The 27,125-nt window shown below is 39.4% G+C and overlaps 1 protein-coding gene across 4 annotated transcripts in view; it reads left to right on the top strand.

The window, feature by feature from the left end:
* Positions 1-27,125, top strand: part of cdk17 (cyclin dependent kinase 17) — a 224,671-nt gene that overhangs the window by 38,164 nt on the left and 159,382 nt on the right. For 3 of the 4 annotated variants that reach the window (XM_072241457.1, XM_072241453.1, XM_072241454.1), the window contains exon 2: positions 25,738-25,930. The exons of the other annotated variant lie outside the window; for it this stretch is intronic. The gene's annotated coding sequence lies outside the window, so the exon portion shown is untranslated. The remainder of the gene's footprint in view (positions 1-25,737; positions 25,931-27,125) is intronic. 4 annotated transcript variants of the gene reach the window in all.

Here is a 27,125-nt window from a genome sequence, read left to right as displayed (position 1 = left end):
GACAGCAGCCAGAGAGCTGGAAATGAATACCAATGAATTGATCCACTTGACCCGAAACAGGAGTATGTGGGTCATGGCAGTCAAAGCTCAAACTGGGCACGGCATCTGATGATGATGAGAGTTTCTATGGGTTGAGTTAAGAAATGACAAGCGTAAAAGAACCCTAATGGCAGTTGTATATAGGCCTCCAAACAGTCGCTGGGATGTTGATTACAAATTACAGCAGGAGATAGAAAAGGCATGTCAGAAAGGCAAAGTCATAATAATCGCTGGGGATTTTAACATGGTAGTGGATTGGAAAAACCAGGCCAGTACTGGACCTCGAGAGAAAATTTGTAGAATGTCTAAGGGATGGCTTTTTCGAACAGCTTGTTGTTGAGCCCACTGTGCTGGATTGGGTGTTGTGCAATGATCTGGATGTGATAAGAGAGTTTAAGGTTAAGGAACCCTTCGACAACAGTGATCACAATATGATCAAGTTCACTTTGAAATTTGAGAAGGAGGAACTAAATTCCAACTTGTCGATATTTCAGTGGAATAAAATAAATTACAGTGGCATGAGAGGGGAACTTGGCCAAGGTTGACTGGAAAGACACACTGGCAGGAAGAACAGAGCAGCAGTGGCTGGAGTTTCTACAAAAAATGAGGGAAGTGCAAGACAGATCTATTCTAAATAAGAAGAAATTGCGAATGGAAGAAGGTCACTACTGTGGCTGACAAGTGAAGTCAGAGCCAGAGCAAAAGAGAGGGCATACAAGGAAGCCAGAGCTAGTGGGAAGATAGAGGATTGGGAAGCTTTTTAAAACTTGCAGAAGGAAACTAAGAAGGTCATTAGGAAGGAAAAGATGAATTATGAAAGGAAGCTGGTGACTATGGTGAGGCAGAAATGGATGAAAATTCAGAATTTAACAACATATAACTTTAGAGTACTGCGGATACAGTAGGGTATTTTGAGATACTCTTGGATAGGTACATGGAGCTTAGAAAAATAGAAGGCAGTGGATAACCCCAGATAATTTCTAAAGTAAGTACATGTTTGGCACAGCATTGTGGGCCGAAGGGCCTGTATTGTGCTGTAGATTTTCTATGTTCTAATATCAAAGAAGATGCTAAAAGCTTTTTAAAGTATACAAAGGGTAAAAAGAGAGTTGAAGGTAGATATAGGACCAATAGAAAATGACGCTGGAGATATTGTAATGAGAGACGCAGAGATGGCAGAGGAACTGAATTTATATTTTGCATCGGTCTTCACAGTGGAAGACATGGAGTGTCAGAGAAGTGAAATTACAACTGAGAAAGTGCTCAGGAAGCTTAATGGTCTGAGGGTGGATAAATCTCCTGGACCTGACGGAATGCACCCTCAGGTTCTGAAGGAAGTAGCTGGAGAGATTGCGGAGGCATTAACGATTATCTTTCAAGAATCGATAGATTCTGGCATTTTAGTGGATGACTGGAAAATTGCAAATGTTACTCCGCTATTTAAGAAGGGTGGGAGGCAGCAGAAAGGAAACAATAGCCTAACATCAGTGGTTGATAAGTTGTTGGAATCGATTGTTAGGGATGAGATTACGGAGCACCTGGAGGCACATGACAAGATAGGCCAAAAAGGAAAATCCTGTCTGGCTAACCTACTGCAATTTTTTGAGGAAATTACAAGCAGGGTAGACAAAGGAGATGTAGTAGATGTGGTGTACTTGGATTTTCACAAGGTCTTTGACAAGGTGCAGTGCATGAGACTGCTTAGCAAGAGCCCATGGAATTACAGGGGAGTTACTAGACTTGTGTGGCGTGTGGCCAAGTGCTTAGGGTGCTGGGCTCACGATCTGAAGGTCGTGGGTTCGAGTCTCGGCCAAGGCAGCGTGTTGTGTCTTTGAGCGAGGCACTTAACCACACACTGCTCCAGTCCACCCAGCTGAAAATAGGTACCCGCAAATGCTAGGGGTTAACCTCGTGATAGACTGGCGTCCTATCCAACGTGGGGGTGGCGGGGGGAGGTCTCATATTCTCAGTCGCTTCACGCCACAGAAACCAGCATAAGGCTCAGGACAGACCTTAACTTTTTTAACTAGCATGGGTGGAGCTTAGGTTGATTGGCAGAAAACAAGATCGTGGGAATAAAGGGATCCTATTCTGGCTGGCTGCCGGTTACCAGTGGAGTTCCACGAGGTCGGTGTTGGGACCGCTGCTTTTTACAATGTGTGTCAATGATTTGGACTATGGGATTAAAGGATTTGTGGCTAAATTTGCCGATGATACAAAGATCGGTGGAGGGGTGGGTAGTGTTGAGGAAACAGAGAGCCTGCAGAGAGACTTAGATAGTTTAGGGAAATGGGCAAAGAAGTGGCAAATGAAATACAATGTTGGAAAATGTATGGTCGTGCACTTTGACAATAGGTGCAGGAGTAGGCCATTCAGCCCTTTGAGCCAGCACCATCATTCACTGTGACATGGCTGATCATCCACAATCAGTACCCTGTTCCTGCTTTCTCCCCATATCCCTTGACTCTGCTATCTTTAAGAGCTGTACCTGACTCTTGAAAGAATCCAGAGAATTGGCCTCCACTGCCTTCTGAGGCAGAGCGTTCCACAGATCCACAACCCTCTGTGTGAAAAAGTTTTTCTTCAACTCTGTTCTAAATGGTTTACCCCTTATTCTTAAACTGTGGCCTCTGGTTCTGGACTCCCCCAACATCAGGAACATGTTTCCTGCCTCTAGCGTGTCCAATCCCTTAATAATCTTATATGTTTCAATCAGATCCCCTCTCATCCTTCTAAATTCCAGTGTATACAAGCCCAGTCACTCCAATCTTTCAACATATGACATTCCCGCCATCTCTGGAATTAACCCAGTGGACCTATGCTGCACTCCCTCCATAGCAAGAATGTCCTTCCTCAAAATTGGAGACCAAAACTGCACACAATACTCCAGGTAGGGTCTCACCAGGGCCTTGTACAACTGCCGAAGGACCTCTTTGCTCCTATTCTCAACTCCCCTTGTTATGAAGGCCAACATGCCATTAGCTTTCTTCACTGCCTGCTGTACCTGTATGCTTACTTTCAGTGACTGATGAACAAGGACATCCAGATCTCGTTGTACTTCCCCTTTTCCTAACTTGACACCGTTCAGATAGTAATCTGCCTTCCTGTTCTTGCCACCAAAGTGGATAACCTTACATTTATCCACATTAAACTGCATCTGCCCACTCACCCAACCTGTCCAAGTCACCCTGCATTCTCATAACATCCTCCTCACATTTCACACTGTCACCCAGCTTTGTGTCATCTGCAAATTTGCTAATGTTACTTTTAATCCCTTCATCTAAATCATTAATGTATATTGTAAATAGCTGCGGTCCCAGCACCAAGCCTTGCGGTGCCCCATTAGACACTGCCTGCTATTCTGAAAAGGTCCCGTTAATCCCTACTGTTTGTTTCCTGTCGGCCAACCAATTTTCTATCCATGTCAGCACCCTACCCCCAATATCATGTGCTCTAATTTTGCCCACCAACCTCCTATGTGGAAGAAATAAATGGGCAGACTATTATTTAGATGGGGAGAGAATTCAACATCCAAAGATGCAAAGGGACTTGGGAGTCCTTGTGCAGGATACCCTAAGGGTTAATCTCCAGGTTGAGTTGGTGGTGAAGAAGGCAAATGCAATGTTGGCATTCCCAGTGTTAAAAGCCCTGAACGGATTAGATATGGCAAAGTTATTTCCCATGGTAAGGGAGTCTAGGGCAATAGGGCACGACTTCAGGATTGAAGGATGTCCATTTAAACCAGAGTTGTGGAGAAATTACTTTAGTCAGAGGGTGGTAAATCTGTGGAATTTGTTGCCACGAGCAGCTGTGGAGTCCAAGTGATTAGGTGTATTTAAGAGAGAGATAGATAGGTTCTTGATTAGCGAGGGCATCAAAGGGTATGGGGGGAGGAGTAGGGATGACTGGAAAAATTGGGTCAGCCCATGATTGAATGGTGGAGCAGACTCGACGGGCTGAATGACCTACTTCTGCTCCTATATCCTATATCTTATGGTCTTAAATTTGAGCTGCCATCTCAATCAGAGTTTCAATATCAAGACAACACTAACAATTGTCCATGAGCCAGCCTTCATCAGAGGGTTAGAGGTGGAGAGATCGGCAACTTTAAATCCCTCTTATTATTTCGGAGGCCTGTCCCAGGCCCACCATGTAAGTGCAATTATGAACAAAGCGTCGCGTGCCTCTGCTTCCTTAGGAGCCTGGTATAGAAACACCAATGCCCTCGAATAGGAAATCCTGCAAAATGTAGTGGATATGGCCCAGTCCATCACAGGTAAAGCTCTCCCCACCATTGAGCACATCTACATGACCTCCAGAAACTGAAGAGAGCTGTAGACACAGCTTAACACTTGCTCCATGGAGCAAAAATATGCTACCGCTGTCAGGATATCATAGAGGATTCCAGCTGTGCTCTTGTGATCTGTTAGCCTGGAAACTCGGAATACTGCCATTCAGGATAAAATAACACCTTTGGCTCTCATGGTAAGATAGTACAGTTTAAATGGAGATTAAATTACTGGAGTATTTACCAAGACATTCACAATTTCCATCTGGACAGTTTAAATTCAATATATGAAATAAATCTGAAGTTAGAATACTAGTGCAAGGGATGGTGACCATTAAACTACCAAATAGTATTGCAAAACTATCTAGTTTATTAATGTTCATAAGGTCAAGTCATTGTGTCAGTTGCTCCTTTATATCAAGTCATTGTGTCAGTTGCTCCTTTATATCAGGGACAATTAAGGATCAAAATCTGCCCGTGTTGCCTATGTCTTCTGGACAAATGAATAAATACCTACCATGTCAACCATATCCATATCCTTTCAGCAATTAATTAAAAAGATGTTTGTGGAATTTGTGGCAGATGGCATTACATTAGATTGAAACTTCCACCAGATATAGCATATGGTTTCTTTGCTTCACTTGTCTATTTGATCAGTTGAATTTGCAAAAAGCAACTTTTGGGAATCATGAACAGGAGATCCTACAAGTGCTGGAAATCTTGAGCAATGCACACACAATGCTGGAGGAATTCAGCAATTCTGGTAGCATCTATGGGGGGGGTATGTTTTGGGGCAAGATCCTTCATCCCAGAAATTCGCAGGAGTCCGCTTTTCAGTGAGGATTTGAGTATATCTTTGCAGTTCTGACTGGTAATGTCTTTCTGTGACTGAGTTCAAAATAGTTTCTATTGTGTAGAATGGAAAAAGAGAGGAGTGAATGGGACAGAAATTACCAGAAGGTAGAGAAATCAATGTTCATGGCCTCAGATTTAAGGCCATTCTGATCCTCACCTGCACATCACCCCCCTCTAGTTCCCTAGATTTCCCTGTGTCCTGATGAAAGGTTGCAGCTTTCTGCCTGACTTACATAGTTCCTCCAGCATAATTGTGTGTGTTCCTCCTCCTTCCATTTCTTCCATGGTTCACTGTCCTCTCCTGTCAGATTCCTCCTCCTTCCGCACTTTACCTCTTCCACCTATCCCCTCCAGCTTCTACATCCCTCCTTCCCCCAACCACATACCTCTCTCCTTATCTGGTCTTGTCTATCACTTATCAGATTGTACTCCTTCACCTGCCCCCTACCTTCTTATTCCAGCTACTGCCCCTTTTCTTTTCAGTTCTGATGAAGGGTCAACCAACTGGCCTGGGGAAGGAAGTTGGGTTTAGTAATCCTGGTGAATTTGGTGATATTTTTCCAGCGAATTGAGATGCCCAGGTCTCAGAATCTCATAAGCAGCAGGGATTATGAGTTTTGCATCACATTTGAGGTCTTGCTCATTAAAATTTTTTTCCCCTCCATGAATCAAAGGCTATGCTTGAACATTCAAGATTTTTAGTGAATTTCATCACTATCCCAAAAGGTGAGACGTGGTCCACGTTTTCTTGCGTTTTACCTTGAAGCTTTGTTGGAGGGCAGCATGATGCTGCAGCAGCAAATCAGCAGAAGGCCTTTTGTCGTTGGATATTAAGGCCTATTTTTTCATGTGTTTCAGTGAATGAAATCATGATAACTTAGAGCTTGGCCTCAAGCATGCATGAGCAAATGTGTCTTCTGCATGTTGCATCTCAACCACTGAGTTTTAGCAATGTGGCAAAGCTGACACTGCACAGAAGAATTCTGATTAGAATATGGGAAGAATTTATAAAAAAGGAATGATGTAGTATGAATGCTAACTTGTGGATTATGATCTTGCAGATTCAGTCGGCTTACAGAGTCTCCTCCTGAGGTGTATCTCTCTGTGACTGAAATTTTGCAAGTTTGAGCTTTTGTTCATACAAAATCTGGAACATTACTAAGCTTCAGAGAAGGGGATTGCATTACTGTGACTGGCAACTGTATTTGTGATCTAACAAATTACATTTTAAACTGACTCAAGTGCTCTGAAATTCCCTAATGTGGTGGAAGGAGTCCCAGAAATCCAGGATTAATGCTGAAGGCATCACAAACCCTGTGGCCAAAAAACCAGGAGGTAGCTGTGTGCAAAGATTCTCAGTTTGTTGATGAAATTACACTGAGTGGAAAAGCAAATTGTACAGAGGATGCATGAATCGCGAAGGTTGGTTTGCCGGTGCAACAGTTGATCAAGAAGATAAATGGAATATTGGCCTTCATTGCTCGAGAAGTTGAGTTTGAGGGAAGGGAGCTTATGCACAATATTGTGGGCCGAAGGGCCTGTACTGTGCTGTACTATTCTATGTTCTATGAATAAAGCGGAGCTTGATAGGTTCTTTGTTAATAAAGGTGTCAAAGGTTATAGGGATAAGGCAGGAGATGGTGTTGAGATGGGTAATAAACCAGCCATGATGGATTGGGCCAAATGGCCTAATTCCACTCCTATGTCTTATGGGAAGGAACAAAGTCTCTTCAATGAAATGACATTGCCTACAAATAAATTTGATGGAAATATTGAAAGTAAAAAAAATAAGCCACCCAGGTTAAAAATATTACCAGTTAAGTTCCCCCTAATCTGAAATGCTTGGTGCCGTAAGTGTTTTGGATTTCAGATTTTTTTGGATTTTGTAACAGATAATGACAAAGTATGCAATTGTCATAATTTCTGACTCTGAATTTGTATGCTAATGGTAAGCGGTCTTTGTCTTATATCTGTTCACCACTCATATATACTTAACAGTAAATATTATAACATACCTTTAATATAGTGAAAATGTGTGTCATGTAACAAAAGCATCTAGAGAATACTTGAGTCAGCTGTTGAACAGCAACAACAATGGCAGTCTTCATCTGTGATGCTGAGTTTTGAATAAAAGGTTATAATGGTTATAGTCCACTATTTGTATTTTACTTTTTTAAAGACATTATGTATGGTTTAAAAGCAAGTAGCATTGTAGACTTGCTATGGTGTTAGATTTTTATCAGTGACAATCTTGGCAAACTCATTTATGAACTTCTCTGCTGCTTTGTGATCAGCAGATGTTTTATCGCAAGTCTTTAAAAGCTTAATGCTGCTGCCTTTTCTTAAATATCTGCAGCCAGCCTACTGAGTATTCATAATTACCTTCAATTTTTAGTTCATCGTGATAGATCTTTGCTTGTTTCATGATCAGCATACTGTTAAGCAGCATCTGTTCACTCCGATGCTGTTGAATACACAATCGGTCTTCATTTTTCACTTTATGCAGTGTTTTTCTATTTTTCATTAACTTCTTGTTCGTTACAAATGTGAGGTCACTTCTCAGAACTGTTTGGTGTGCAGACACCTGTGCATTGCTCGGGAACCTTCCTGTGACCTTGTGGAATTTTATCATTTGTGACATATCAAGTCCTGGGTATGATTCTAAATTGCAACCGGTGATGAGGCTCTGATTGGGGACTTTCCGAGCTTTGGGGAACGTGGAGTTACCCCTTAAGCCTGATTTATACTTCTGCATCAACGCGACGCCATAAGTACTGCATCGCAGCAAAGCCAACGTGGATCCCTACGCCAGAGCCTGCGTTGCTGCGACGCACACCTCTCCCAAAACGTAACCGTGCGTCGCAGCAACGCAGACTGCAAGAACTGTGATTGGTCCACCTGGTAGCATCGCACTTCCTCCTACGCTGCAATAGCTTCCCATTGGGCGACTGAAGATCAGGAAGGAACTCTAGCTGCAATGCTTTCCATAAAGCTTTACAGACCTCTGAAATTATGGAGGACACATTTCACTTTTACGAAAAAAGACTTGTTGTTTACCCTGAGAAAGACAACCATGAATGTTAGATTCAGAGGACAACCATTTGATTTAGCAATTATATAGCACCAACAACAGATGGAACAGATGAGGATATAGATAAATTCTATGAAGAGCTTGAACAACCAAAGAATGGATACAAATGTCAAGATATTGTTATTGTCATGGGACATCTAAATGCTAAAGTAAGACAAGGTGCTGATGGAAATACCATAGGAAAATTTGGACTAGGGGAAAAACGAAAGAGGTGAGAAATAGGTAGAATGGTGCAAGATGAATAATCAGGTCATTATTTAAAAACCATCCAAGTTGCTTGTGGACCTGGAAAAGTCCAGGTGATAACACCAGGAATCCAATTGACTTTATGACTGTAAACCAAAGATTTAGAAACTCACTGACTCAATGCAAAACATATCCAGGTGCAGACTGTAATAGTGACCATAACCCAGTAATATGTCATGTAAAAGTAAAACTTAAAAAAACTAAAGAGGCAAAAATCTCAACAATCCCTTGACTACTCGTAATTAATTACAGAAGAAAACTTGAGACAAAAATTTACAATTGAAGTAAGGAATAGATTTCAAAGTCTAGAAATAGAAACTGTTGAAGACGATAGCAATCATGTCGAAATGAAGTTTAATTCTCTAAAGGATGCCTTGGTAGAATCAGCAAAGTCAGAGATTCCTAAAAAAGAAAACCGCACAAAGAATAAATGGATGACAGATGAAATCAAAAATCTAATGGAAGAAAGGAGATGGAAGAAAGCAAATCCTATAGAATATAAGTCCTTAGATAAAGAAGTTAAAAGCTTATGTCAAAAAGCTAAAGAAGAATGGTTAAACCAGGAATGTGAACAATTAGAAAGAATCCCTATTACTGATCCAAAAAGGTTACAACAACAAATCAAGAATATCACTGGTAAAAAGCTCCTCTATTTGAAAGCAAAGGATGGTACTATTATCATGGAAAGAGATGAGATTATGAACAGATGGACTGAGTATATTCAGGAATTGTTTGAAGACGATCGAGGCGAAAAACCAGAGATTAAGAAAAACACTGAAGGTTCAAGTATTTTAAAATCTGAAGTTTGTAATGCAATAAATAAGATGAAGAAAGGAAAGGCAGCAGGTCCTGATGAATTAGTAATAGTACAAATTATCGCTCTTGAAGATTATGGAATTGAAAAACTTACTGATTTAATCAATGACATTTATGAGACTGGAATAATACCAGAAGAGATGAAAAAATCGGTATTTATCACTCTTCCTAAGAAACCTGGAGCAATAGAATGTGAATTACATAGGACCGTAAGTTTAATGAGTCATATCACTAAGATACTTCTAAGAATTTTTGTGACAAGAGCTAAAAGTAAGATACGTACAAGCTGAAATAGGTAAAGAACAATGTGGTTTTGTGAAAGACAAAGCTACAAGAAACACGATATTGATGTTAAGGATACTATCAGAATGAGCTGTTCAAGTACAAAAAGATTTGTCTGTTTTATCGACTACACAAAAGCATTTGATAAAGTAAAGCACAATGTTATTTGAAATATTACAGGAAACTCTAGATCTAGATTTGAAAGACCTCCGCCTAATCAGAAATCTGTACTGGGAACAAACTGCCGCTGTAAGAATAGATGGAGAAGTGAGTCAGTTTACAAAAATTAAGAGAGGCGTTAGACAAGGGCATGTTTTCTCCCCTGATTTGTATAATGTGTACAGTGAAACAATATTACAAAAAATAAGAGCCATCTTGGGTATCAAAGTTGGTGGTGAAAACATCCAATAATTTTAGATATGCAGATTACACTGTGTTAATTGCAAGTACGGAGGAAGAACTACAAAACTTAATTGATATAGTTGTTGAAAGTGCAAAAATGGGTCTATCTATCAATTGCAAAAAGACAGTGTATGGTGATATCCAAAAAGAAGGAGAATCCGATCTGCAGGCTGAGAATAAATGGGGAAGACATAAAACAAGTACAGAACTTTTGCTACTTAGGAAGCTGGGTGAGATCAGATAGCAGGTGCGACATGGACATCAAAAGAAGAATAGGGATGGCAAAAGGCACCTTTACGAGAATGAAGAGTATACTGACCAACATGAAACTAGGCATGACAACCTGCCTCAGAGCACTGAAATGTTACATTTATCCAATTATGTTATATGGCTCAGAATGTTGGACAATATCCAGTAACATGAGGAAATGAATTGAAGCAGCAGGGATATGGTTTTTGAGGAGGATGCAAAGAATATCATGGACAAAACGAATATCTAATGAGGATGTCATGAACAGAGCAAACACAAAAAGAGAAATAATGTATGAGATCATGAAAAGGCAACATAACTTCATTGGACATGTGATAAATTATGGGAAAGATTGAAGGGAAGAAAGCAAGAGGAAGGCAAAGACAAATGATGGTGGAGACAGCAGCCAGAGAATTGGAAATGAATACCAATGAATTGATCCACTTGACCCGAGACAGGAGTGTGTGGGCCATGGCAGTGAAAGCTCAAACTGGGCACGGCACCTGATGATGATGATGATGACATCATATCAGTGCTCAACATTTTGAATTTTAGAGGCTTTTGGATTTTCAGATAAGGGGTACTCAACTTGTACTGCTAATTTTACAATCTACAAACCACTGAGTGAGCTATCAGGAAGTTGCTCAAGAGTTAGAAACTGAATATGTATAAGCTATGTTCTGTTAAAATGGGAGGCACTAACACTGGTGAATCGAGTCTACAGATGTTGGAATCTGGAGCAAAATACAAACAGCTGAAGGAAATGTGTGTTCAGCAACATTCGTGTGGAGTGAGGAGGTGGTAAGGAATAGTTGCTATTTGGGTCTAGGGCTTGCAATAGCTGGTATGTAGAGGCGAGGGAAATGTGTAGACCGGCTGATAGGCAATTGGACTAAGGACATGTAAGGGGTAGAGTTGGGAAGCAGAAGCAGATGGATGATAGATGAAGCAGACATGGGAAAAGTTGAGGCTAATGGAGCCAGGTGGTGGGAGGAGAATGTAAAGTTAGAGAATGATGCAGTAGGATGATAAGCAGGATCACAAAGACTATATGTACAGAGAGATGGTAAGGGGAACTATTAGGGGAAAAATAAAGGTCTGATGGAAGGGATCTGGTGGGTGAAGTGATTGTGGATAGTAAATGGATGGAACCAGGAAGGGGACAAAAATAGGAGAACCGGAGATGGATTGGGGGGGCATGGACATAAAGGGGAAAAATAAGGTAGGGAAAATTCAGTGTTCATATTGTTGGGTTGTAGACCACCAAGGTAGAATATGAGACCTCAACACATTGCTAATGAAATTACTGGTGTATGACAGAGGTGAGCAGTGCCTCATGTTTGGGTTAAATCCATGATCCACTCGCAAGGTGTTTGCCCTCTAAAAGCTGTAAAGCAAGAGACTTTTAATTTTACTTTCGGGAAATATTGCACTCAAAGTAATATGTTGTCAATATGGAACTTGAAAATAAAATAATTTGCCTACTAATTCACTGATTAACCCTAATTGACCCTTTTCTAATACAAATACAAAGTTCCCATATATTAGTGATAATAAACTTGATTCTACTTCTGATTAAATGGAGAAAAGCTGGAAAATATACATGGAAATGGAACTCTTGAATACAGACTTTCATCTGATCTACAAACTGCCAGTCTTTATGTTGGGCCAAAGTTAGTTATACAAGTTACTCATGAAATGACCTAGCTACACTATTCTGATGTTGATATGATACAAAAAGTGACAGGCCATGGTAGATCAACAGGCAAGAGGCTCAGGTTGCCTGCAGGCTCTGATGAGCTGCTAAAATCAATTGCAGGTCCTGGCATTTATCTCTGGCAGAACAGATTGACTTTGGGTACAGGGACTGAAGATCTGTCTCACCAATTACTAGGGAACAGACCCATATCCAGTATGATCCATAAAGAACACAATGACAGTCTCATTTTTGTTTCAATATCTTTCAAAGGTTGGCATAGTGATTATCTGCAGTAGCAGCTGCTGCATACCAAAGAAAAAATGAATGACAGATGAATGAGTCATCAATAGCACTTTTAAGTCTGACGATTCTTCTTGTGCTATTCAGTGGAACAATGTCACTGCACTGATTCATTTCCTAATCTTGAGTGATCATAGGTGGCAAGAATTTGGTAAACTTTGTGATCCGAAGTGACACATGTTGGATGTTGTATTATATACATTTCTTCTTTGAAGCTCTTTGAGTGTGCCAATGATTTTAAATGCCAGTAGCAGCTTGATTTTGTGCTTTGCTCGAATAAGAAGCAAGAGCTTGGGAATCTATCAAAGTGAAATGGTGAGAGGTCAAGGTAATGTTCTCAAGGTGTGAAGGGAAAGAATGGCAAGTTCCATGAAATATAAGTATCAAAGGATATTGATGTTTTTTTTATATGGAAGGAAGAATTTAGTAAGTGTAGAATACTGACTTGAGGTAAATACTTAAAAAAGAAAAAAAAAAAGAGCCACAAAATATCCCTGGAAGAGTAGATTAAGGAAAATTCCCAAGGCATTTTTTCCAAGTGTATTAAGAGCAAGGGGTTAACCAGGGAAAGAGTGTGCACAGTAAAAAGTAAGCTGTGCCTGGAGCCAGAGAACAAGAGCAAGCGTGAAAGGGACTTTTCACCTGTACTCACCATGGAGAAAGCCACTGTGCTAAGAGATTTCATTTGCGATCATGTATTTCTAGAGCACATTGGATTATGATATCTAGAAGATATTAGATTGAGATATGTGGTGCCTTTTCACGTGTAAAAGAATAACTCCCCAGTGCCAGATGAGATGTATCCCAGGCTGCTGTGGGAGGCAATGTAGGAGATTGCTGGGGCCTGGATGAGGATATTTAAATTTACTCTGACCATAGGTAAGATGCCTGATGCCAGGAAGACAGTAGAAATGGTACATTTTATTCAAGAAGGGAAGCAAGCATAAAGCTGGTAATTATACAGTGTTTAGTTGAACATCAGTGGGAACAAATTCATTGAAAAATCTCATGGATAGGACTAATCTAAGTTTGGAAAAGCTCCCATTTTAAACCTCTGAGTACTTGTAATCTGGACCTGAGCTTTTGGGAAAGGTTAAATTGCTGAAGGCCTTATTCCTTGGAGCATAGGAGAATGAGGGGAGATTTGAGGGGAGTACACAAAATTATCAGGGGTATAGATAGGGTAAACACAATCAGGTTTTTTCCACTGAGGTTGGGTGAGGTTAAGGGTAAAAGGTAAAATATTTAAGGGAGACTAAGGGTGGTGTGAGTGTGGAATGAGCTGCCATCAATAGTGGTGGATGCAGGTTTGATTGCAACATTTAAAAGGAGTTTGAATAAGTACATGGATAGAAAGGGTATGGACAGTTGTGGAACTAGGTAGAATAACAGTTTGACATGGACTAGATGGGCTGAAGGGCCTGTTCCTGTGCTGTAGTGCTCTGACTAATTCTCTAAGCTTATTAATAGGAGTTTGAAAATATATAATCTTTAGATGAGCTGGATCAATTTTCAATGTAGATGGTCAATAACATGTTTGAAAATCAAAATATTACAGATAGTGGAGATCTGAAATAAAAGTAACATCTACTGCAAATTTTCAACAGATCAAGCAGTATCAGAGGAAATCAAAATTATTCCATGTCTATGGCTTTGCAATTTAAATGTTGGTACTACTTTGTTAAAAGATTAATGTTACTTCTACACATGCTGTAGAAGAAGTGTATGGTATATACATGACAATAGTGTATTTCCTTAATGTTTTATTTCACCTTTTTAAAATTCTTGTAGATTTTGATTAAAATTACTCAAATGGTTGTTTTTGAACTCCACCCCTCATTTTATTTTATTGCTTCTCAGTTAAGAACGTAAGAAATAGGAGCAGGAGTAGGCCATCCGGCCCATTAGGCCTGCCCTGCCATTCAATAAGATCATGGCTGACCTGTCCGTAAACTGAGCTCCATCTACCTTCCTTTTCCTCATAACCCTTAATTCCCCTACTATGTAAAAATCTATCTAACTGTATCTTAAATATATTTAGTGAAGAAGCCTCAACTGCTTCCCTGGGCAGAGGATTCCACAGATTCACCACTCTCTGGGAAAAACAGTTTCTCCTTATCTCTGTCCTAAATCTTTTCCCCTGAATCTTGAGGCAATGTCCCGTAGTTCTAGTCTCACCTACCAATGGAAACAACTTTCCTACTTCTATCTTATCTATCCCTTTCAAAATTTTTGTATGTTTCTATAAGATCCCCTCTCATTCTTCTGAACTCCAGAGAGTATAGTCCCAGGTGACTCAATCTCCCCTCATAGGTTAATCCCTTCATCTCTGGAATCAACCTGGTGAACAACCTCTGCACTGCCTCCAAAGCCAGTATATCCTTCCTCAAGTATGGAGACCAGAACTTCACACATACTCCAGGTGCGGCCTCACCAGTACCCTGTATAGTTGCAGCATAACCTCCCTGTTCTTGAATTCAATCCTTTTAGCAATGAAGAGCCAACATTCCGTTTGCCTTCTTAATAACCTATTGTACCTGCAAGCCAACTTTTTGCGATTCATGCACAAGCACTCCCAAGTCTCTCTGCACAACAGCATGCTGCAATCTTTCACCATTTAAATAATCATCTGGTCCTCTATTATTAACCCTAAGTAACTGACACCATTCTTGCTTGGAGTTCAGACAAATGTGATGTTGGTTTCCTGTGACATAATTTTATTACTTTAATATCCAAATCATAAACTTTAGTTGTATAATGCCTTTGTTTGCTGTCAAATAGAGTTTTTGATCCTTCCCTCACTTTGCGATTCATCTGGATGAAGTTATTGTTTCTTTCAGATTTGAGACAAAGATGTACCTTGGTTGTAGACAGCAGTGAAGTAAGGTTAAAGCCTGATTTTAACATTCACAAAATACATATCTTGTTAATGAATATTTTGAATACAACTTGCTGAATATTAAATCCAAACATAGTGGATTCTGGTTAAATGGGACACATTGGGACCCGTACATTTCGGGTCAATTAAGCTGTTGCCTCAATTTGCCGAAATTTCATGGAACTAGTTAAAAAGATATAAATAAAGACAAACTACCATTTAACTGAGTAACAAATTATGTATTTAAATGAAATAAAGAACAAATTAGAATACTACCAATACTACTACCATATTATAAAATAGTATATTAGTTCCTAATAGTTATCAACAGAGGAATTCATTCAATATACACTGCTGTGTTCTTTTGATTGTAGATAAACAAAATCAGTGCAGATTCCAAGTGTGGATAATGGTATTTCTTGCTGTTTATTTTACTAAAATATCAAGTGTGCAGTTGTAGATTTTAGCAGCTTTGGGAGGTTCTCTGCCAGCTAAGGATGAGTGGTGTTAAGCGAATGTTTTTTAATTTGGTCCAGTAGGGTAATTATTTTCATGGCATCTTGGCAAGGGCCTGAAATTTTAAAAAAGTTTTCAAAAATCACTGCCTTTTGAATCAGCGCCCATCAGCCCATATGTATAACATAAACATATGCACCTGATGCTGTTCAAAAACTCTACACTCTGAACACAGTGTAGACGATTGATGCTAGTTAGAAACTCTTTGGCAATAGCCTCCTGTCCCAGTTAAGTGGCATAGTGTTGGAAATAAATAGAGGGGATTGCAGTTATTTCCTTGATTAATTTTTGCTCTTTAAGAGCTGTCCCAAATAAGTGGCTGCCCTGATTAACTGGAATCCACTGTATATTTTGAAGTCTTTTTTTAAAACAGCACATATCCTACTTCTGTTCCATGACTTAAAATTAAAGTGTTGGGGGTGACATGATAGTGTAGTGGTTAGCACAACTCTTTACAGTACAGGTGATCTGGGTTCAATTCCCGCCACTGCCTATAGGGAGTTTGCACGTTCTCCTTGTGACTGGGTTTCTTCTGGGTGCTTCGGTTTCCTCCCACAGTCCAAAGTTATACTGATTGGTAGGTTAATTGGTCATTGTAAATTGTCCCATGATTAGGCTAGGATTAAATTGGGGAATTGCTGGGCAGTGCAGCTCGAAGGGCCAGAAGGGTCTACTTTGTGATGTATCTCAATAAATAAATAAAATATAAATATTTGGCAGTACATTCTCTAAGCATCTTTGGTCAAGATCGGTAACAGTCAATGATAATGTGGGAGGGATTGTTTTCAGAGTAAAATCCTATGCCTGAGAAATTGGGTATCATTACTGTCTTTTAGAGCTATGCAATTTAAATTTTATTAAGTTTAGCTGAACTGCAGAAATGTTTTAAGTTTATTTAAATTGTGCACAATTTGAAATTGTGTTTGGCACTTCTGGTTGCATTCTGAGATGGTGAAAGCAATATGTCAATGCTTGTTTGGAACATTTATTGTTGAAATTGTCCTGTTTGCTTTAGCAAGGTTGTTAGCCATTCACAAGGAACCAAAACACTCTACTGGAGCTGTTTTATTGAAAGGCTTTTAAAAAATTAACTTCCTTCTGCATTCTATTGTAGAAAACCTTGTACTTGGTTGGAGTGTTAGTTGTACAGCACAATAACAGGCCCTTTGGTGAACTGGCTCATGGTGACCAAGATGTCTGTCTGAGCCTCTTCCATTTGTTTACATTTAATCCATATCCCTTTAAATGTTTTCTATTTATGTACCTATCTGAATGTCTTTTAAACATGGTAATTACACCTTCTTCCACAGCTTCCTTTGGCAGCTTCTTCCATGTACCCATCACAATTTATGAAAAATTTCCTTCTTGTGACCCATTTGAATCTTTCCCCTCTCACCTTAACTCTTATATCTTCTAGTTTTGGACTCTGAAATATCTCAGAAGGAGATGTGCCCTGTTAAGGTGACCTGTTTTTTCCACAGGTCCTCTTTTTTTTTGAGGCTCCTGCATGAGCTGGAGCTGAAAAGGACAGATGTGGCCATGGACCCTGAAGGAAGAGGGTTCATGTTTTTGGATCCTATTCCAAGGTCCAAGCCTCTCTTCCCAGCTTGTGGAACAGCAAATCATTTGGTTGGTGCTGACAGGGGTCTGCGACCTGAAGGCAGAATTCTTGCCGTGCTAGGCTGTTTTACCTATCCTGGTATAAGTCATTGTCACCTTCCATTTCCAGTTCTCTGCATCATTCTAGATGGTTGACCTAAGGGTGCCTAGCATATTGTCTTGAAAGAGTTGTGAATTATGCTTTCCTGTCGTCATCACCTTCAGCACTTGTCATAAATAATTTCACTCCTGAACTTCTAGCATTCTGTTTGACAATGATCATGGTCTTAGACCTCATGCTTTCCTTCAAAAAAATTGATTCTTCAATACTGCTTGGCTGTACTGAGGTCTCACACCCACACATTCCCTCCTGATCTACCTTTCTGCTGCTCAAAAGTGATGTGCAAATTTATGCTCTCCACACACTGATCTGTTTGCTGACAGACATTGGTTTTCGCAACTTACTTTCTGCTTATTCATACTATAACAAATTGATATTTCTCATGTAAATGGCTACAGACTAAATAACTGGTATTTTATGTAATATATGTAGGTACTTGTGTTTTATCTAATTAAGGTTTACACGAAACTTGTTTGCTGAGAACCATAAGACATAGGAGCAGAATTAGTTAGTCGCCTCATCAAGTCAGCTCCACCATTCCATTATGGCTGATTTGTTATCTCTCTCATCTCGATTCTCCTGACTTCTTATAACCTTTGACACTCTGATTAACCAAGAAAAGTTCAAAGGTTATTTTATTGTCAAAGTATGCATGTACAATACAACTCTGATATTTGTCTACTCCAGATAGCCATTAAATACAGAAAGACCATGAATGTTGTTGAAAGAAAATACATCAACTCCCCCAACCCCTGGCATAAAAAAGAAAAGAAACAAAACTCGCAGACCCCAGCCCCATTGATAAAGTTTGAGGGAATGAGGGATTCTCAGATCCCTGTAAACAATGAATTAAGTACAGACTATGTCTGTGACTGCAGTGTGTTTGAATAATGCCTCACAGATGCCTTCTTTGGAACAAGATAAGGGTTAAAGTTTGCCCAGATCCACATAAGATGTCTCTGGGCTTTTCACACCTTTTGATCTTGACAAAAGGCAGTACCTGATGGAAATTAGACAGAACATTCCTTTTTATTTAAAGCATAAATTTGACGGATGTTCTTATCTTTGTAATTAAGTTGTGGCTCCAGCAAACCAGGTAGGACATTCCTTTCTTTAATTAAGGTGGCTGGAGTGTCTGACAAATTGATTGTATTTTTGTATCAATAGCCCATTGACTTGGCCGGAATGGTTATCAAACTGATTGTTCTTTTGTATCGGTGGCCTTATAACTTCTGACAATTCTGACATCAGTGAACTTGTTGAACCGCCAGGGAGATGAGAAAGGTTCTCTCCCTGATGTCGGGTCCAAGTTCACTCGCTGTCTGAGCTTGAAGAAATATACGGTGAAAAGATAAGTAACAATCTTTTTGTGCTGTCATTATTTGATCCAGCAAAGTTACATTTACACCACCACACAAAAAAATTGACAGATCACCCACCTGACAATTGTACACAAGAAAGAAAACACCAAAAAAATTGAAGGAAACCAATATAAAGTACAGCCCAACAATCACATAAATCTCAGAAAATCGGAAACATCTTTTCATCTGTATACGAGAGCAGGTGCACGAGCTCAGTCCTTTCGTAAAGAGTGACCGCTGACCCAGGACTGAACACGCCGAACTGGCTGCTGACAGTCTCCATTGGGAGCCATCACTGACCCCACCTGCATTTTCCTTGATGCTTCAATCTTTGTCACTGGTTGCTTCAAAATGGAGTCATTCATGACCCCGCACCTCGTCTCTGGTCTTTTCCACAAGTCAGCTTGTGTTCTTGGTCCTTTTCGACTGTCTATCTCTACTCTCCATGAGGCAGCTTTCCATACACAGCATAGAGCTGGATCCTTCAATTCAGTTCCAAACTGTACATCACAGGTTCCAACAGTTTCTGTAACAGAAGAAGACAAAAAGAACAAGCAGAATGCATAGAAATTGTGAAATAATTGGAGAGATTTACTATCTGGAAGATGTCGCCCAAGGAATCGTTGTTCACTGTCACTATCTTGACCAGAAGAACCTATTGACATCTATTTTAAATATACTCAATGACTTGGCCTCTACAGCCGTTAGTGGCAATGAATCCCACAGATTCAGCACCCCCTGGCTAAAGAAATTCCTTCTCATCTCTGTTCTAAATGGACCTCCCTGTATTCTAAGGTTGTGCCCTCTGGTCCTAGAGTTGTCCACTATAAGAAACATCCTCTCCACATCCACTCTGTCTAGGCCTTTCAGTATTCAATAGGTGTCCATAAAATCATTTTTCAAAACCCCAGTGAGTACTGGCCCAGAGCCATCAAGTGCTCCTTGTATGTTAACCCGTTCAGTCCCAGAATCGTTCTCATGAACCTCATCTGCATATCTTTTCTTAAATAAGGGACTCAAAACTGCTTTCAATACTCCCAAGTGCATTCTGATCAATATTATATAAAGCCTCTTCTTCACATCCTTGCTTCTATATTCTAGCACTCTCAAAATGAATGCATGCATTGCATTTTCCTTCCTTACCACTGACTCAACCTGCAAGTTAACCTTTAGGGAATCCTGGACAAGGACTCCCAAGTCCCTTTACACCTCTGATTTTTTTGAATTTTCTGCCCTTTATTCCTTCTTCCAAAGTGCATGACCATATACTTCCCTACACTATATTTCATCTCCCACTTCTTTGTCCATTCTCCCAGTCTCAGCAAGTCCTTCCCTGGACTTCCTTCCTGCTTCCTCAACACTACTTTCCCCTCTATCTAGTTTTGTGAAGACGGCAAATGTGGCCACAAAGTCATCCATATTGTTGACATATAATGTGAAAAGAAGCCGTCCCAATACCAACCCCAGCGGAGCAATACTTGTTACTGGCAGCCAAGCAGGATAGGCCTGATATCTTTATTCCAACTCATTGCCTTTTGCCAATCAGCCATTCTTCTATCCATGCTAGTATCTTCCTGTAAAACCACGGGCTTTTATCTTGTTAAGCTGCCTCGTGTGCAGCACTTTGTCAAAGGCCTTCTGAAAATTGAGGTAAACGACATCTACTGACTTTCCTTTGTCTATCCTGTCTGCTATTTCCTCAAGGAATTCCAACAGATCTGTCAGGCAAGTCTTCCCCTTAAGGAAGCCATGCTGATTTTGGCCTACTTTATCAAAGTCCCAAAACCTCATGCTTAATAATGGGCTCTAACATCTTCCCAACCATAAAATCAGGTTAACTGGCCTATAATTTCCTTTCTTTTGCCTCCCTCCCTTCTTAAAGAGAGTTTGAGAGAGATATGCTCATGTAACTGTTGTCTTTCAAAATGAAAGGTACTTACCAGTTAATTGTCTGTGGTTACTTTTCTATTAACAGACATGACCTCTAAATTGTAGATAATTTTATATGGTGTTGTGGGTTTCCTTTTGAATAATGTATGAAGCCTTTTACATCAACTTGAACAGCTAGGCAGGTCAGTTCAGGGTACGTCCACACTACGCCGGATAATTTTGAAAACAAAGCTTTTTCTCTTTGACTGCCCTCCCGTCCACATTGAGCCGGCATTTTCAGCCCCCGAAAACAGAGATTTTCGAAGACACTCTCCAGAGTGAATAAATCTGAAAACGCTTAATATACGGCATAGTGTGTATGGGGTAAACGGAGAGATTTAAAAACGTTGTCATGACAACACCACAACAACAATGCTTTTTTCTGCTTCTGCTTGGTACTGCACAAGCTGTTATAACGCGCACAGTGTGAACGGCGTGAGAGCTAAATTGTAAAGTGAGCTTTTTTGACTATTTAAAAGCGCTGTCATGACGTGCCAGAACAGATGTCCGTTGTTTTCTTGAGCGCCACCACCTAACAATTTCAGAACAGACGGACGAGACTGAAGCCAGAAGGGTTAGAAATGTACTCACCAGATACTTTGACCCATAGCTTACTGAATAAATAAGTATACTCACTTCGCCCTGTTTTCTGTCCTTGCTTGTATGAAGATGGTTTACCTATTTATGCAAGTACTTCTCTGACAATAGATGTATAACAGCCTAATGTAACATTGTATGGAAATATAAGATAACGCTGATGCAGACGTTTTATACATTTAACAAGGTGCTTTATTAATGCAACATAGTCAGTTTTTCAATGTTCGTCGTCAGGTGGGTCATACTGTCTGTGAACTCCCTGTCGGTTGCCTCCATACGCTCCAGTATTTGGTTTTTTAAGTTTTAAGTCCTCCTGCGCAAGAGCCAACAGCAATTCCTTTAAAGTTTTTCTACTCTGTAACTGGACAAACGTGCACTAAGTATACTGTTTCCTCTTCACTTGTTTTCTGTGTGTTCTGCTCATGCCCAGTAGGAGGAGATTCGCCCAAATTTCCACCTAATGTGGACGGAGATATTTTGAAAAATGCTTAGTGTGGACGCCTGTCGTTTTTACTCGAAACCAGCGTTTTCAAAATTATCCGGCGTAGTGTGGACGTAGCTTCAGTGTCTCACTCCAAGCATTTCTACAATACCTGAAAAATCTGCGAATGCGGAAGAATGATATTTCTTTGTCAAACCAGCATGTTTACACAGTCTAACAATTTTAGCACAATGTTCTATCACTTACATGCCCAAAGGGGCAAAAAATGTTGCTGATAATGAATAGAATGTTCGTGTGGCTGAATAATGAAGAACAATACTGCCGGGATTCAAAATTACTGCTGACTTCATAGGGTCAAGTGAATGTGTTCCACACAGAAGAGAATAGAGAATCCAAATTAGCAGTGCTTGACAAAGGCAAGCCAGTTTAGATTCCTTATGAATGATGTCAGAGGCAGCAACAACTTGAAGCAGGGTGGTGTGACTTCCTGTTAAGAATGATTATTACCGAAGCTAACGAGAAAATCTGCAGATGATGGAAATCCAAGCAACACACACAAAATACTGGAGGAACTCAGCAGGCCAGGCAGCATCTATGGAATACAAGTACAGTTGATGTTTCAGGCTGAAACCTTTCGGCGGGACTGAAGCTAAATCAGTCACACCAAGAATAGTTGAAGATCATCTTATTTATCTTCTTGGCAGCCCTGTGTGCTCATTATCCAGAAGATGTTTGCAGTAGACTTTTAATGTGTTAGCAAATTTAATGAGAAGTACTTAGATTCAAAATGAATAGTTGTTTATATAGGACATCAGGAGGCATATTTTATGAATCGTGTTTCTATATTAATTAAAATCAGAAACTAAAAATGCCCTTGAATTTCTGCTGCTTTGGTTGGAATTTAGTTTCTGCTGTAGTTTATTTAAGATTCATAAACATGAAAGTATTTTCTGGAACTTTTAAATTAAATGTTTTCATGCATTCAGGAAGAGCAAGAATAGATTTTTTTCTCAAAGTAGTTCTTGACCAAGGAACCATGGAATGATCAAGCACAAATGAGTCCACTCAGCTTGTTGAGCTGTCCAATTAGTTTTTCTCCATTTCCCTTACCCCAAAGCCAACAGCTTTATTCCTTTCAAAGTTTTCCAGCTTCCAATTTGTATCTTGACATAAAATATTGGGCTCAGAACTTCCTTGTGCAGTTGTATCCTCAGTTTCCTCACTTGCAAACCCCAGTCAGTTCAGATTGGTAATAACATCTCCTCCATAATCTCCATCAGCAAAAGTGTACCACGAGGCTGTGTGCTTAGACTGTATGGCTATGCACAGCTCCAATGCCATATTTAAGTTTTCTGACTACACCACGATCATTGGCTGAATCAGAGGTGGTAACGAATCAGCATAGAGGAGGGAGATTAAAAATCTGGCTGAATGGTGACACACCAATGGGCTCTCACTCAGTGTCAGCAAGACCAAAGTGTTGATTATTGACTTCAGGAGGAGGAAACCAGAGGTCCATAAGTCTTCTTTGGAGGATCAGAGGTGGAGGCAGTCAGCTACTTTAAATTCCTCAGTGTTATCATTTCAGAGGATCTGTCCTGGGCTCAACACATAAGTGCAATTCTGAAGAAAGCACAGCAATGATATTTTGAGAAGGCCAGTTTTTCACAAGTATAATCTGGACATAAATCTGTTTGGAAAGTTTTGAATAGGAAGAGGTTAGAACATAATGGAGTTAAAGATACATAAATGTTTATCAAAGTTAATTTATTGCTACTGATTGCTTTAGAGCAGTGGTCCCCAAAGTGGGCGATGTTGCCCTCCCTGGTTACAGTGTTCCCCCTCCCCACCTGCCCCCTTTATTATCCAAGGGAGCGACAAAGGTAAAGGGGGCACTTGGTAACGGGGAGCTGTTGAGGGATTACAGACTCAATCTAAGGAATCTTTTAGTTATAGAAATCTTGGAATGCTATCCTACATTGTGGAAAGGGTCAAAATGTTTTTTATTGCCTTTCCAACATATTTAGTGGAGTGTGGTTTTAATGCAGTCCCCAAATGTCTTTCAAAGCAATGGAACAGACTGGAAATTACTGAAAGCAGGGTTCTGAGACTCCTGAGTGGTATTCAGTCTGATGTTGAGAAGCTGATATCACTTCAGCAAGCGCGTTCATCTCATTGAAAGGTGAAAAAGCAATGTAGTGAATAGTTGAAGTATTAATGTGTGCTCTAAAATTGTTGATGAGATTTTTTTTACTGTAATTAAAGAAATCTTATTTGTAGTTTTAATTAGATTTGAATAATTTTCGCAATTATTTGTCAGTGCTTTGAATTAGCAATTCCTATCTTCATTGTGCATCATAAATCAAAATTCTTTATAGTTTTTATGTAATAGCTGGAAAGGGAGAGAGGGCGCTGGGATTGTGGTGTGGGAGCCAAGTGATCAATAACCCAAAAAATGATTTGGGAGTCACTGCTTTAGAAGAATAGATACAATGTTTTTTTTAAAAAAAGACAAGTTACTATTTAACTGAGTAACAAATTACATATTTAAATGAAATACAGAACAAAATAGAACAATACCAATGCTACTGCAGTACTATAAAACTATATTAGTTCCTAACAGTTATCAACGGGGGGAATTCATCCAGTGTATGTTGCTGTGTTCTTTTGATTGACTGTAAATGAACAAAATCAGGGCACAGTGCTTTCAACAATTGCATCCTCCAAATCTTCATTTTCATTGTAACATTTAAGATTGTAGATACCTTCAAATTCTTCATAATTCTTAATTTGTTGAAGTAGTGAAGTCAATTCATTTTCACTCTCGGCCATTTTTGGCATCTCTAAGCCTGAATGCTTGAAACCACAATGAGCAAAGCAGTTCTGAATTGTCTCACTGTTTACTTCTCTCAAGCTATCAGTGACAATTCTCACCTTTTTTTAAACACAAATACACGCAAATGATGCTATTTAGAAACTCTTCGCCCTAAGCACGGTGTAGTGTCAACAGTCACACAAGTGATCGTGACTGTTACTAGTTAGAAATGAGCTCAGAAAAAGCAAGTCTTCTGTCCCAATTAAGTGGCATAGTAACCCAAATAAATGTAAGGGGATCCCGGCTATTTACGCAATTAGTTTTTGTTCTTTAAGTGTTGTTCTAAATTAGCAGCTTCCCCAATTAACCAATGAACCCAATTAATCAGAAACCATTGTATTTCTGGATTCCTCAAAGTCTATTATTTTCCCAACTATTATCACAGAAAAAGTTAACTTATTCACTCATCAGATTGCTGCCCTAGAAAAGTATGTTTATAAAAGTATAACTAATTTTTTTCTGTGATGTATTCTTTTAAATGACAAAATATATATCAATTTTAGTTATTCCACAACATGGATTAAGTAATATTCCCAGTACATTCAAGAGATTCAGTGACTTAGACTGATGATAGTGAAGATTGTTTTAACCTATTTAAAATATTGTTGTTGGCATCAATTATTGTAATTGTATCAACATTTATAATACTTGTCTTTCACTTGAGCATGAGACTTCCCTTTACTAGACATATTTGAACGGAAGCCTCAAAGCCTTGAGTTCAATTATTGTTCTTCGAGATGGTGAAAGCATAATAAGGTCCTTAATGTTTTGCTTATCAAAAGATTAAAATCAAATTTATATCTTGATGTTTTATCCATTCAGTATTTCAAAAGGATGTTTATTTCAGTACTTTCTCACCTTTTCCCTTTTTGTAAGTGATGATTCTGTGGATGCTAGTCTTTGGTACTTCAAAAGCTAAACAATTGGACATAGTAACCAGACTGTTTCTGCGGCATATGCACCTCATGTCACATCCTGAGCTGATATTGTGAGCTCTAAATTTGGCATATGTTTGTTACGTTTTGCTGAAAAATTAGAACGTAACTTTAAATTGTTGCTAATCACATCCATTATTAATATTTTGTGTTTTATGTTACTATAAATAATAGGCCAACCTACTGACAAGTATACCACTGTTGTTTCTCATTACAGCACATACTTGCCTACAAGAATAGAACAGCTGTTTGTCATTTGTTGATCCATCATTATTTAAGTAATTTACTGGAAGATTGGAAAGCTGTGAAAGTAGATCCTAGAATTGATTGTTACACCATGGAATCACACTGAAGAAAATTAATATAAAAGAATGACCAAACTCAAAGACTGGAAGCTGTGACTGAAATATGTGAGTAGTCTTAATTGTAGAGCTTAGCCTTGTTTTTATTATTTGAGGTGGGGGAGGGGAGGGAGAAATTGTGCGGTTGGGAAAACAATTTGATGACAGTATTTAAAGCAAGAATTATTGGAATTATCTTTAAAATTAATAACACATCTACACTGTTTGGAGAACAACCTTAAGGTATATTTTCAACCTCATCAGCTGGAATCTAGCCATATATCCTAATCAAAGTGTGGTTTTCAGTGTTAGCATTGGTCTAAGTTGGCAGATACATTTTTCTGTCCTGCTTCCTGTGCTCTTCTAGTTGACTTCTCATGGAGTCTGAGGGAGCAGCACCAGCTTCTGTAGATTTTCAAGATCTCACTCAGGTTGAAAAATTTGCCCAAGGGTGTGCTGGGTTAAACATGATATAAGGAATTCTTAGTCGCTGAATAGACAACATTCATTTCCAGGAAAATAGTAAATAGTTGAGATTCTGTAGTTTATTTAATTTTTAATATCATTAGTTGGTTTTCCTGGTGTGTATGTACGTGGAACTACGGTTGGTTTATTATTGTCATGGTGCACCAAGACTCAGTGAAATTTTTTTCTTGTATACTGTTCATACAGATCATTATATAGTGCACTGGGATACAACAAGCTAAAACAATAACAATGTAGATTAAGTTGTAACAGCTACAGAGAAAGTGCAGGTAAACAATAATGTGCACTATCATAATAAGGTAGACTGTGAGGTCAAGAGTCCAATCTATCATATTAGAAAACTATTTAATAGCTTTATAACAGCAGGATAGAAGTTGTCCTTGAGCCTGGTGGTATGTACTTCCTGGCTTTTGCATCTTCTGTCCAATGAAAGGGAGAAGAATATCTGGGGTGGGTGGGATCTTTGATTATGCTGGCTGCTTTACTAAGGTAACGAGAAGTATAGACTAAGAGTGTGGAGGGGAAGGCTAGTTTCTGTAATGTGTGGAACATCCCAAACCAGATAGGATGCTTTCTATAGTGCATTGATAAAAATTGGTAAGGGCCGACAGCTGTGCCAAATTTCTTTGGCCTCCTTAGGAAGTAAAGCTTTCTTGGTTGTGACATCAACATGGTTGGACAGGCTGTTAGTGATGTTCACCCTTAGGACCTTGAAGCTCTCAACATCAACACTTATAATGGAGACAGGAGCATGTGCACCCCTGCTCTCCTGAGGTCA

The sequence above is a fragment of the Mobula birostris genome, chromosome 23, assembly GCF_030028105.1.
Source record: "Mobula birostris isolate sMobBir1 chromosome 23, sMobBir1.hap1, whole genome shotgun sequence".
Taxonomy (NCBI): Eukaryota; Metazoa; Chordata; class Chondrichthyes; order Myliobatiformes; family Myliobatidae; genus Mobula; species Mobula birostris.
The sequence above is the reverse complement of the archived record's forward strand: the minus strand, read 5'-3'. Positions and strand labels throughout refer to the sequence as shown.